Source organism: Mauremys reevesii, unplaced genomic scaffold, assembly GCF_016161935.1.
Source record: "Mauremys reevesii isolate NIE-2019 unplaced genomic scaffold, ASM1616193v1 Contig53, whole genome shotgun sequence".
NCBI lineage: Eukaryota > Metazoa > Chordata > Testudines > Geoemydidae > Mauremys > Mauremys reevesii.
The window spans coordinates 24,205-36,079 of NW_024100866.1; the positions used below are offsets into that span (position 1 = coordinate 24,205).

At 47.9% G+C, this 11,875-nt stretch overlaps 1 pseudogene; it reads right to left on the reverse strand.

The window, feature by feature from the left end:
- Positions 1–2,187: 2,187 nt before the first annotated feature.
- LOC120394377 lies at positions 2,188–11,431 on the reverse strand (annotated as a pseudogene).
- Positions 11,432–11,875: the final 444 nt, after the last annotated feature.

The following is an 11,875-nucleotide window of genomic DNA, read 5'->3' on the forward strand; positions in this document are numbered from 1 at the left end:
TCAAAAATTGCAAGTGGGAAATGCACAAAATCGGCTAGACTTGCCCTTTGCTTTAGTCTTTCTGATATTAGATACAGAATGAGCTGACATTGCACAGCCTGTTTGGTAAATAGGAACCTCCCACAAAACAAAGTCAACTGGTTTGGCCCTGACTGATACTAGCAAGTTTGTTGCTAATCACAAGATTTCTCACAGTGACACTAATAAGATGCAGTAACAGCTTAGAATTGAGTAGTGGTCCAGGTTTAAACAGTCCTTGGTGCAGGACTAGAACTGGGGTCTGTAAACTAGATACTGTGATCCCTCTGCTATTGAGTCATTCTGATGGCTCTTTAGCCCACTGACTATTTAAGTATTTCATACAAAGTGAAGCAGCTTCATCAGATGAGATTAAGAAAGCCCCTTCTGCAACTCTCCCTGTAGCTCAGTGCTTAGCATTGTCACTTGAGTAGTGAAAGACCTGGGTTCAAATGCTTGCTCTGAGACAAGAAGAGGTGGGATTTGAACCCTAGTCTCCCACAGCCAGGCTGAATGCTTTAAATACTATGTATAAAAGGGCAGCATAACCTCCAAGTTGTCTTTTCTTTTCCCCCTTCAGACAGGGCTGACCTGGGTTAAACACCTAATTCCAGGGGAGGGTTCACAGCTGTGACTCCCAAGTAGCATTAAGTGGACTGAAGCCCAACTCTCTGCTCAACATTTGCTACTGGCTAGCTTCAGCAGCCTCCCACTCAGCTTCTGTGAATCCCATTCTTAGGTGCCCAATGCTCGACATCCATTTATAGGGAGCTTGTGTACCTGAGTCAGGGCTGAAGATTCCACTAAGTACCTAAAGTCAGGTGTTGCAACACTGAACCAAAGTCCTCTTTGTGGATCTAGTGCCACAGTGGATTTTGCTCCTTAAACTGTGATGCCATATAGAGTGGCCTTTATGCCTGTGAATAGGGCAACCCTTGGGAATTAATGGGATGCCACCCCAAAATATGTGAAGCAAGAAATGCTCTGCTGTCTTTTAGCTTTTTATAGTTAAACAAACCCTCAGCTGAACTATTGTGAATTCTTTAAAGGCCCATGCTCATGGATCAGATTACTGCACCAGAGATGGCTGGCTTTCACATTCAGTTCACACACTTTCAGGAAACAGATGCAGATACCTGGTAAGTGGCAGCATCTGACTTAAAAATGTGTCATCAGCCTCAGACCTCTCAAGTAACATCTCATCTTGGTGGAAAATATTAATCTAACTGGGGAGCATATTTCAATGAGTGGAAATAAAGTCCCTCCTCTAGTTACTGACATACTGAGTCACACCTTTGTGTTGTACCAGGAGCTCTTAAACACTCTAAGCCCAAAGGAATATGATTTCTGTTTCCAATATCATTTGCTGAAGCTGGCTTCTTGCTGCATCCCAACGTTTCCCAGCTGTTGTGCAATGACAAACAACTATAGGGTTTGGATTTTGATAACACTTTATTAAACAACAATTAATCATTCACTTCTACTGATCCAGTTTATAAGAAGACAAATATAGAATTGATAAAAGAAAACCAGCAAACATTTACTGCATTTTCATAACTTTACATCTCATTTGTGACTTGTGATTTGATAAAAATCTTGTAAGTGGTGTTTTAAAAATAAAGAGCATATGACTTTGTCCCAACTTCAGTATTCTGTAAATGATAGATCACGTGCCAGATTCACCTCCGATGTAAGGTAATTGATGCCAATGGAATTATACTGGCAATTAATTTGGCTCCTTGTTTTCAGAGTGTTTTTGAAAGGTGCTAATGGAGATCACAGTAAATTGCAGACTAAATGGACTCCAGGACTAAATGGAGATGTAGGATGGCATAGCTTATGTTCTACTGCAGCATATGCCATATACCAAGGGACTGCTTTCATTGGGCTTTGGGTCAGGCCCCCAGGACACAGTGCTAAGAAAATGCAACCGTCAAAAAATAGTTAATATGTTTTTTTTCATGAAGTGCAGCTTTAGGAAAGTAATGCATTGGAGCCCTGCCATCTAAAATACATTGATGGGTTGCAAGAAGGAGCCAAGGCAACTGTTTCCACAGTTCAGCTTAACCAATGGCTGCTCTTTAAAGATCAAGTCCTAATTCTCCTCTAATTTTAATCTTTTAGTAATTATTTGAGGCCAATGCTTAATATGATATTTATGGCCTTGCATACTTTGAGCAATTACAACAAAACAGTTCAGTTTTCATGTGTTATCCAAACAGAGACATTCCTCCAAATGCACATCAGTATGTGAGCAATCTCCCTATCATGATACATGTTCTGTCCGTCACTAAGTCATCTATTTAATCTATGTTTATAGCAGAGGCATTTCTAGTGCTCCTGTTGCCATTGTAGCTAAACACCAGTTAAAAAGCTATGAACCTAATCTTGCACCCAATTGTTACCAGGCATAGAGCTTATTATCCTTCAGTGGGACAGCTCATGGTAAGAAGCCTTATCTCCAGGAGCTACTCTTGGTAGGAATAGGCCCTCATTTAACATTCACATTGTCCAAAGGGATATAAAAATCGGACTTTCTGTGATCTCTAGTTGTTGTGTATATTCATATCAGCGTAACACAGGTTGAAAAATAAGATTGTATTTAACAAGGTAGCCATCATTGTAAACGTACAGGACTCGGTCTGAGGGGTTATAGTTGATACTTTGAATTATGGATAAAATGTTAGAAACAATTATGCTAATTTTACCTTCCTGTTCAGTGTTTGTGTCATATGTGTAAAATATTTCCTCTTTCTGATTGTGGACAGGTCTTGTGGCATATAGAATACCACATATGATGAAAGCGCTGGAAATGGACGGCTTGTACTGCCTTGTATTCCAAGTATGGAGCACATCAAGTGTGGTCTCATTGAGTTTGCTAATCATAATGTTACCTGTGTTGTCCTCAGTTGAATAAATTACCCACAATCCACTTTCATCCACAGCAAAGTCCATATCTTACCACTCAACACCAGCATAAGAGAAACGGTTACCATAAGTAGCATTCGGCAGAGTTTTCCTCACAGCCAGCCAATGTGTTTGTGTTTTAATCGAGCTTGCCCATATCTCTTGAATTAGGTACATTCTAATACATGAAGTTATTGTCAACGGTGGTGCCATTGCCTTCCCCATATTAAATTTTAACTCTCTAGCATTTTTAATAGCAGCAAATCATCATGGGAATTATGAAGTCTGTAATATTCTAAGAGTCTCCCATCTGTGTTCAAAGGTGCAACCCAGTATAGGTCCTTCTGCGGAGTCCGAAGAGAGTAATCCCTACCCAGGAACCATATGTGAAGGAAAATCCTCTCCAGTTCAGCTGTACAACATAGGGCTGGCTGATATTCACAATTCCACCATGACCACAGCTGCCTGTAAGCAAAGAGAAAATGCAGGCTTTTCAAATGGCATGATTAGGAGAGAGGATTTAGTGTGTGCGCTTTATAAGAATCAGCACTGTTGCAAGAACAGAAATACATATCTTTGTCAAAGATTTTCCTTGCACCATGTAAACAGCACATGGATTTCAGTTCTGTAGCAGTTGCAGTCTGACTGAAATACAGTGGTCATACCACTAGAACTGGGTTCATACTGAAAACAGCCAACAATCCAGCAACACATTTCAGAGATCTCAGTTTTCAGTCGGTCCTCACTTGCAGTAAATAAGTGATTAGCTTCCGTTTCAGATAAGTGACCAGATTTCTGTTTCCACTTATTCTATGCTTTCCACCCCGCTGGGCTGGGAAATCGCATAGAAAATATAATTTCAGAAGCATTTTAGGTCATTTTCTCCTGCAGTGGAGCACAGTTCTGGAAATACGGGAAACAAGAAGGAACATCTTTGTCTCACTGTACCTCCGTGAGTTTTGGAAGGTGGAGGGAGAATTAGCAGCACTAGTTCAGGAGGCTCATTTCAGATTACCAAGCTACTGTCAAAATAACCACTTTAAAACAATACTTCAGAGAGCCTTTCATCTGAGGCTATCAAAGCAATTCAGATATTAATGAGCATAGCCTCATAACAGCTCTATAAAGTGGAGGTAAATATCCTCCGTTTACATGTGAGGTAACTATAAAGTGACCATACAACCTATTTCAACCACGATAGTCTTGGTTTTTCTTATGATGCCCCAGGGTAACTGAAATATCCTGGTTTGTTTTTGTTTTTTCATTTCATTAGCCAAAATATTTGTTTTTTTATAGTAACACGATGCTTGTTCACGCACGATGTATTGCTGGCTAAGTAGCATTTGCACTGTTTACTGAGAACAAACAGCCCGTGGAATGAGCTTTCAGGGTAATGAACAATGTCTGGAATGAAGAGAACTTGAATGAAAGTAAACGCTATCAAAGCTGTTCCTTTGTTCAGAGCGACGGTTGATGACACTTGTTCAATGTTTCACAATCAATGCAGAACACTAAAATATTGGAAAAAATCCTCCACTCCAAAATACGGAGGTCTCCCTGGGTCAGAAGCTGGCAGTGGTGACACCAGCACACTTAAAAATAAAAGTTTCCTTTTGCCTGACTCTTTGCAGCGCTAAAAGATGTCCCCATGAACATGTGCCAGTTTTTTCCCTTTAAAAGCATGGTCATCTGAGACACACATGCTAAGTGACCTGCACAGTCACACAGCAAGTGAATGGCAATGCCAAGACTCGAACCAACATTCCCTAACTCAAAGTCAGGTGCTTTAACCACTAGACATTAATCCCTCTTAGAGGTGAAGTAACGTTTATCTGCCAAGATCTGAGTTTTATTTTTTTATTAATTGATCAATTCAGGGCAACAGCTGCTGCTATCAAATCAGTGCAGAGATTGCACATGCTCTAGTGCAGGGGTCTCAAATAAAGCGGGTTATTTTCTGCTGCCCGCAAGCTCCTCAAAGCCCCCCTGCCCTCCCCCAGCGTTTACCTAGAGCGGCTCTGGCCCAGCATGCACCGGGGGCAGGGCAGGCGCTGCGGGAAGAGGAAAGAACCTGGGGTACGAGAGGCGCAGGGGTGTGTGTTGATCTTGCTTCAGGCACCACCCCCAGCAGCTCCCATTGGCAGTTCCCCCCCCCGCCCCCAGAAGTCTCAGTTCCCGGCCAATGGGAAATGCTGGGGGCAGTGCCTGCTCCTCTCCTCCTGCACATTCCAGCTGCTTCCCGGAGCGGCACGGGGGCAGGGCAGGCAGGCAAGGAGCATGCCCTGCCCCCCAGTGCGTGCCGGGTCAGAGCCTGCCCCCCAAGCCCCTCCTGCAGTTGAACCCCCTGCCCTGAGCCCCTTGCCACCCCTGCACCCCAACCCCCTGCCACACCCCCATGCACCCCAACCCACTGCCATGAGTCCCCTGCCGCACCCTGACACCCTGCCGTATCCTGCACCCTGACCCCATCCTGAGCCCCCTGCTGCAGCCCTCCTGCACCCCAACCACCTTCCCTGAGCTGCCTGCCGCACCCTGCACCCGACCTCCTGCCCTGAGACCCCTGCTGCACCCCACACCTCTCCTGCAGCCCAACCCCTTTCCCTGAGCCTCCTGCCATACCCTGCACCCTGACCCCCTGCCCTGAGCCCCCTGCCACACCCCACACCCCTCCTGCACCCCCTGCGGGCACGGAGGAGGTGGGGTTGTGGTGGGGATTTTGGGGATAGGGGTTGGAATGGGGGCAGGGAAGGGGTGGGAAGAGGCAGGGCAGAGGTGAGGCCTCATGGAAGTGGTGGAGTGGGGACAGGGCCAAGGACGGTGGGGGGGAGGTGTCAGTAATGCGGCCCTCGGGCCAATGTACTAGTCCTCATGTGGCCCTCGTGGTCATTTGAGTTTGAGACCCCTGCTTTATCCCAAAGTGAAAGGGAACTTTTTTGCAACTGGCTTTTAAATGTATGGGAGGATTATTGAAAAGTATATGGAGGCAAACTTGGTTTGCTGTGTTTATAAAGCTGCTGATTTGTGTGTGAGAGAGGTCTGTGCAAGGCACAGGTGTAGTTTTTTTTAAGTACTGGGTTTGTTTTAAAGCAACAGGGTTTATTACTGTGCAAAAGTGGTTTAAAATGGATTTTAAAATCAGTTTGTTTTTTTATTCTACAAAATGAGATGTATTTTAAATAAATGTTTGTGAGGTTTTTGTTTGTTTGTTTGTTGTTTTTTGTTTTAAGTGGCAGACATAAACTCAAAACGTGTGTTGTACAGCCTGAAATGAATTATTTGTTTTAAAGCTATGACTTTATAAATAGAAAAACACCCTAATGAATATTTCTGTTTTAAGTTTACAAGAAAGTGTTGTGTGTTTTATAATAATGTTGTTTGCTCCACAGTACAGTCAAAACATGAGAGATCCTTAGACCAGAGGGCAAACAAGCTCAAAAGAAAAAGGAAAGAGACAGCTGCAAAGGAAAATTCACCAGCATCAGTGACTCATGGATGGATGAAGCCCAGTAAATATATTTTGCTTATTGGTTTGGTTGCTCTATGAGGTTTTGTATTTTAAGTAAATACATAGGTGTGGGTGAGAAAGATGATAAAGTTCAGTTTTGTAAAATGGTTCCCCCTCCCCCCCATAGGCACTTTTCTGATAATGCTGTAGACAGAGCTACAAGGACACCTCCTCCAGAACTGCCAACGAACCAGGGCCATCTCTGCTTTGAGACCTTTAACAAGGCAAAACAGCACAAGAGTGCAGATGAATCATCCGGGCAGTTCAAACCTCATATACGTCAAACCCAAGGGCAAGACAAGACTCTGGATAAAAACAACCACAACTCCAGTTCCTCAGTGGCCACTGCCACACCAAACCCTGAGAAAACTGTGAGCGAAAATGCCCACCTTCACAAACCCAGAGCACTGACGCTAGGGGTTCTGAACATGCACAAAACCACACACATTCACAAACCCGGAGCATGCGCTCTAGGGGATCTGAACGTGTGCAGAACCACACACATTCACAAACCCAGAGCATGCTTAAAACAGCCCTGGGGGAAGGTTGTGGCTGGTTGCTGCTAAGCTGGGCTGATTGGGAAGTGGCTGCAGCTGGGCCACACCCCAATCAGGCCCAGCTGGTCCCTATAAAAGTCTGTGAGCCAGAGGCCCAGAAGAACTCTCTCTGCATTCAGAGAAAGAAGGGCCTGGTGGCAGAGAGCTAGAGACAGAGTACCTGAGTGGAGCAGGGCTGGGGACAGGCTGAGGAGCTGGGGCGCTCCAGCCTGGAAAGCCCCAGGCTGTGGCCTAGCAGAAGGCCAAGGGGTACCAGAAGTTGCAAAGGGCAGCCCATGGGTAGGCCAAGACAGCAGGTCCCAACCCTCCTTGCCAGTGATGAGTAGGCTGGTACTGCAGTCTGCCCCAGGGCGTGGGGGCTAGATGGATGACTGGCAGTAGCCTGATACTGAGGTGAGGTGGGAATAATGGGTGGGGGTTCTCCAGGGAGAGGAGACCCTAGGACCCCTAGACTGAGGGGTTACTGCCAGGGGGCAGCATCCCAGGTAAAAGGGCACTGGGGTCCAGGGAGGGACATGGGGGCCAGAGGACAGGCAGATCACCCACCTTCAGAGGGCGCTCTGGAGCTGGAATGAGCTAATTCCCAGAAGTCACCAACAGGAGGTCCCACAGGGGTGGGTCCACTCATCTACAGACTGACAAACCAGTCTCCCAAAACCATAAGCTCATCACAGCTCCCCTCTATTCTATATTCTAGTGTTTGGGAAGAGTTTGATGCTTCATTCAGAAAACTGATGGATGCTGTATCCTTGGGGGGGCTAAAAGAACGGCATTCTAAAAAGAATTGGGAAAAATATGACACTTTGTTCAGAACACTGGTGAACTCTGTATCCTCAAGGGGCCTAACAAATGACCACAACTCGCTTACTGGATGCTGAAATGAGTCTGTTCTTCAAAGAACTGACTTAGCCAAATACTAAAAGGCTAAACTTTACAGTATCATGCTTCAAAGGTACCTAATGTACATGAAGCAGAGCGAGGCGGATAAAGTGATAATCAGGCTGTATCTACCAGAACAGGAACAGAATGTAACTGCTAAACCCCCAGAAACACCAAAGACCTCAGACTCTGTTGCTCAGGAGGTGTTGGATAATGTGACTAAGCGTTATAAGAAAAATGCATTAGTATTGCTAAATAAGCTGGGCCAGGATAAAAATCTCTCTTCATGGAATGATAAAGGGGCTTTTGTGAACAAAGGCTCTGTGGTTAATGGTTCTAACTTGCTCGACTTAGTCAGGGCCATCACCCAGATGCGCTCTGTTCCTAGCAGACATGTACCTAAAGAATGAGATGTGTTTATCAAAGACCCTTGGGTACTAAGACAAACTCTGATGTTCTCACGGGGGTGGTGAAGGAGTCCATGTTTCCTCTCAGCAGCCTTGCCACAATTTCTAAAACACATGTCCTTGGTAAGAGATGGCCTCCTCTTTGCGGCGCTGGGACTTATGGGGTAATGCTGCTGCAGAGGGTTTTGGGAAGAGTTCTTAGTGGAGTCATACAGCCCACTTCTGGATGGGTCACCCGGAACTCACCCTGATTGGTCAAAAACTCCTCTTGGGGTGGTCCTATCAGGGCAAAACCCATCCTAATTGGTAGAGGGCAGTGGGAGGAGTTCTTAGAGGGGTCACAGGACACACTTTGCTTCTGGTCAGGCAGCCACCTTGACCCTGGAAGTAATACTCCCATGGGGCGGGACTTCTGGTGACAGGTAAGAGGGACTAAGCGGTCATGGGACAGAGTTAGCATTTGATTGATGGTAGGGTCCTTATACTACTGCCAAGTGTCCGAGTCAAGAATGGTTGAGTATGTCCAGGCAGAACCAGAGCCAAGGTCCAAATCCAAGTCAGAGGTCAAAGCCCCATGGTCAGACCAAAGATCAGCCAAGTCCATGCCAAGTGAAGTCAAGATACAGGCCGAAGGTCAAATCTGGATAGTCAAAATCCGAGGGGTTGGAGAAGATCAGGAGGAGGAGGCAATGCTGGAGTGGGTGGGTGGAGGGTGAAGAAACCGTAGGGCAGGGCAGGGGGTACATGCAGACAGGAACGAGGATGACTTACTTGAGCCCTAGAGACCCATTATCGGGGGACTCCCTTCCTAGCAATAACAGAAGGACAGCAGGATGACAAAGATGTCTCTGACCCTGGGGTCCAAGCCAAGGGGAGCTCCCATCCAGGCTATGTGCCAGGATGCCATCACCCTCCCTGTTCATTTCACACTCACAGACCCTCTAGCTGGAGGGGAGAATAAAGGGGAGAAAGCAAAGGTGCCCCTGAGGGAAAGGCTCTAGGCTGGGACCCAGTCCACTTCCCAGATCTACACCCAGGATTGTGTGACCAGGACTACAGCCCTTTCTCTACATCTCAGTTCACACCTGCCAGATGGGTAGGATCCTTCCCTGACCCAGAGTGTTAGGGGGTATTTCATTCCTGGCTGGGAAGGAATGAAACTCAGATACCAGGTGGGTGGATTATGCCCCAGGTAAGGGATGGTCAGACATTTGCTGCATCAGGGTGACACGGGCCATGGAAAAGTCTGAGCAGTGACGACAGGTGAGGGGCTCCATGTCAGGCCACCCCTCCCAGACTGCAATGCTATTGAGCATAACCCCTGGTTCTGTGGAAGCTCTCATTTCTGGGCCAGCCCCACAGCCTGGACAGCCTGATTCTTCCAAACCAGTATCTGGGCTGGCCCCAGCCCAGGGGTCAGGGTGGGGCATGGTGTTGAGAGTGAGGTGTCGGCCTTTGTTTCTTTCAATGCTGTGGGCTCTATTGCCACTCCCCTAGCCCTTCCCCAGGCACAGTGAGACAGAGCCGTACCTGCGGCAGGGAGTGGAGCTTCTGGTCATGCAAAGGGGGGGCCCTTCAAGGCTGTCCCACGGAGCACAGCCCCTGCAGTGCTTTGGGCACCTGGCGCAAGCACCTGATGTTAAATAGCTGGGCCATGACCTTTGCTGTAATGTCCTCCTGCTGCAAGGGAACAAGGATCAATCAGAGACTCTCACACCCACGAGAATGAAGGGTATTAATGGCACTGGGAGCCAGCAAAATTTCCTCCCCAACCCTCCCCATGTCTGAGGGACGGATTCCCCCGCCCAACCCCCGAGACGAAATCTTGTCTCTTCTCTACTGACTTCCAACCCCTTTCCCACCATTGTGGAATGAACTCCTGCTCCCACTCCTCTCAGTCCTCCCATGTGAGAGCTGTTCTACCTCCCAACCCAGCGGGAATCCAGCTCCGCTCCCCAGAATCCCCTCAGCCACCCTCGCCCCCTCCAGCTGAATGGTTGGGAGGCTTTGGGCAGTAGTGCCGTGGGGTGAGAGGAAGTGGACACCTTTCCCCAAGGGATCCCCCAGTCCTTAACATGATTCCATGGACAGTAGCTCTGGTGAATGGGGCACTTAAGCAGCCTCTGCTGACTGACTCCTCCAGTTCTCCCAGAGCAGGTGGGGGCTGGGATAACATGATACCAGAGCACTAGGAACCGGCCTGAGGCCCTGAGGGGTAGGAAAGGCTCACAGAGGTGGCTAGGGGAGTTGGCAGCCCCTAGCATGAGCAATGGCAGTGTGTGTTGATGTGTTGCCTGTTAGGAAATAGCCTTGCTGGAGAGCTGGGTCTGCCCTGCTTTGAGCTGCTCAGGGGACAAGCTGGTACCTACCAATGGCACCTGCCTGGGTTCATCCTCTCCTTGCTCCCTGGTCAGCGCATGGGGATGGGATGGGAGTGATTTTCAATGGCCTGGAGGTGAAAGGCCCTGAGGGTCCCTCCCCAGTTCATCCCTCTTTGGTTACCTTGTCCCCTATCAGCTGGCCGGCTTCACCTAGGATGGAATATGTGAGCACCAGCCCAGCTTGGCTGACACAGAGCTGAGGGTCGTGTATGGCCAGAAGCGCCACCTGGAGGAAAGTTCTTCTTTGGTCTTCCGTGAAGATCTTTCCAAAGACCTAAAACCAAAAGAACCAGAGCCCTTGCAATTGTCCAGAACCAGACTACAAATCTGTCTAGTGTCTCACAAGGTGGATAAGAGTCCTGGGGCAGCCAACCTTTGGGGTCCCATGGACCAAGAACCCCCTTCAGTTAGAGGCTACAGGCACTGAGGCCTCGAATAGCTCCTTCTGGATCAGGATTCACCGCAGGTGTCATGAGATGCTGGAAATGTATCTCCGTACTCTGAAACCCAGCTCACACAGACAACAAAGGACACTCTACTGCTCCCAGCAGCGATAGCTCCTGCAGCTCACCTGCTAGAGGTTAGGGATCTTTATACCTGGTTAATTCCCACTCCTCACCCCATTGACATTTCCATGAGCCTCACATATTCTGCTGGAAATAAATAGCAGGCTCTTGCCCTGTGTCCATGACACACTCTCTGCAGGGGAAGTCAGATCCACACCTGAGCTGCTGGAATACACCGGCGGAGAGTCCTTACCTCTCCCACCCTGGCCATGTTTCTGTAGCCCAGGCGTTCGGTGTCCTGGAGCCCATCCTGACACCACAGCTCTCTTGCCTCTCTGATGTTCAGCCCTGGGGGAGAAAGACAACCCATTTGGGGAGGTTTGGCCTTCCGCTTTCAGTGCCTGTTTCCTTCTGAGTGCACACTGGCCAGGCTCCTCATGGCATCCACGGCCCAATGGAATCGCAGGGTCCATGCCAGGCGGGTTAGTACCAGAAGGGGGATTTGTTTCAGCCATCACAGTAATCATGTGACCATTACGGTCAATGTGCTCTGCGAGTGGGTGCCTGTTATTGGGGGTGTCTAATACTGAGAACCCCCCACACCCACTGAAGTCAGGATTTGGCCCTGGCTACCCAACTGGTGACATCCTACCTACAAGCTTTGTGTCTATCCCCTGTGGTCCCTGATCCTGCCCCTGCCTTCATGATAGGCTCT